The sequence below is a fragment of the Solanum pennellii genome, chromosome 1 (assembly GCF_001406875.1).
Source record: "Solanum pennellii chromosome 1, SPENNV200".
NCBI lineage: Eukaryota > Viridiplantae > Streptophyta > Magnoliopsida > Solanales > Solanaceae > Solanum > Solanum pennellii.
In genome coordinates, this window is record NC_028637.1 from 72,069,532 (window position 1) to 72,071,926 (window position 2,395).

Below are 2,395 nucleotides of genomic sequence, written 5' to 3' on the forward strand. Positions count from 1 at the left end.
TCAATACAAAAATCAATATCCCTATCCGGTGGCATACCAGGAAGGTCTGCAAGAAACACATCCAGAAACTCACGGACTATCGAGACAGACTCAATCGAAGGTACTTGGGAAGTATCATCCCTGAGATGTGCCAAGAAAGCTAAACAACCCTTACTAACCATTCTCTAAGCACGAAGAAAAGAGATAATATGAACTGGAGTGGGAATATAGTCACCCTCCCACACTAGCGGGTCTGTCCCAGGCTTGTCCAATGTCACAGTTTTAGCATTACAATCTAAGATTGCAAAATTTGGAGAAAGCCAAGTCATACCCAGAATTACATCAAAATCAACCATCTCTAGAATAATCAAATCTACATGAGTATTGCTCCCCACAAAAGTCACAAGACAAGACCTATACACCTTTTCACCTATCACAGACTCACCCACAGGAGTAGAGACACTAATAGGCATGTCAAGCAAATAACAATGTAAATCAAGACCAGTAGCAAATGAGGAAGATACATATGAAAATGTCGATCCAGGATCAAATAATACAGAAGCCATGCAATCACAGACCAAAAGAGTACCTGCGATAACAGCATCAGATGTTTCTGCTTCAGACCTCCCGGGAAAAGCATAACAATGGGCCCTATCACCTGTCTGTCCATTGCCCCTACCATGTTGCGCTGCAGTAGTTCCAGCTTGCCCGCCACCCCGACTGATTTGGTGACCACCATTACTTTGGCCACCACGTCCTCCAGAATGGCGGCCTCTTCCATGACCACCTCTACCTCTTACTATTGGGGGTCTGTAACTCTGTTTTGGACAATACTTCCTAATATGTCCAGCCTCTCCACATCCATAACAATTCCTGGAGTCAAGAATAGGTCTTTGTGAAAATGACGAAGTCTGGGGATAACTTCCACACTCAGAAAAAGGCTGATTGGGCTGCGATGGACCCCCAGCTAAAGCCTGCAGGGAAGACTGAATAGGGCGGTTTGGGTAACCTCCTGAACTCTGCCCTCTGGAGTAAGAACCACTAAAATCACCTCCCTTACGGAACTTCTTAGATGTCGATGCCATGGTGAAGTCGTCTGGCTTCACCCTCTCCATGTTTATCACAAAATCAACCACCTCCTGAAAGGATTTTACTGCAGCAGCTACCTGTAAGGCTGAGATCTGCAAATCTGACCTTAATCCTTTCACAAAACGGCGAATCCGCTCTTGTGGACTGAAGCAAAGCTGAGTGGCATACCTGGATAGTGCACGAAATTTAGCCTCATAGGCAACAACGGACATCCTTCCTTGCTCTAGGCTCAGAAACTCCTCTCTCCTCCTATCCCTCAAAGTCCGGGGTATATACTTCTCCATAAATAAGCTAGAGAATGATGCCCAAGTCATAGGTGGTGCCTGTGCTGGTTGACACTCAACATACGACCGCCACCACATTTTGGCATCCCCCTGAAACTGATAGGTCACATACTCAACATCGAATCGTTCTACTATGTCCATCCTATGTAGCAGCTCATGACAATCAACCAGAAAATCATAGGCATCTTCAGATTCAGCACCCTTGAAGATTGGAGGCTTCAACTTTAAGAATTTAGTGAAAAGTTCATGCTGATCACTTGTCATTATAGACCCTGTAGTCAATCGAGGAAACGTGCCTACTTCCAATGAGGCATCCATGCGGGGAGCCACAGCAGCTGCATATTGTACTCCCTGAACCTGAGGTGCTGGTGCAGAAAACACTGGAGGTGTCTGGCCTTGATCAGATAACCCGCTAAGATAAGTAAGAACCAGATTAATCATCTCTGGGGTAGGCTGGGGTGGTAATTCCTCATCTTGAACATGCTCATTTTCCTTTTCTTCACCCTCTCTCACTACCTCATCAATCGGTGGAGGAGTCACTGCCCTATTACTAGCTGGACCAAGTGTTTGTCCTCTACCTCTAGAGGGTGTCCTCCTGCGACCTCTACCACGGCCCCTTGCCACTGCTCCTCCTCGAGCTACAATCTCAATGGTTGGCTCAGACGCACCCTGTCTTGCCGGTGTTGGTGTTGACACAGTTGTTGCTCTAGTTCTAACCATCTGCGAAATAGAGTGAGGATGTCAGATACCAATTTGTATCACCTAGATACCAATTGGATCCAAGTAATAGCACGAAATAAAGAAAGAATGGAGTTTTCCTAAAGTCCTATAGCCTCTCAAAGAAAAGTAAGGGCGTCCCCCTACCGTTCCTCAAGACTCTACTAGACTCGTTCTTGTGTGATGAGACCAACGAACCTAACGCTCTGATACCAAGTTTGTCATGACCCAAAACAGGTCGTGAATGACACCCACACTTATCCTACTAGGTGAGCGAACCAACCAATCTAAACCCCAACATTTACCAGTATATCAATTATGAATAG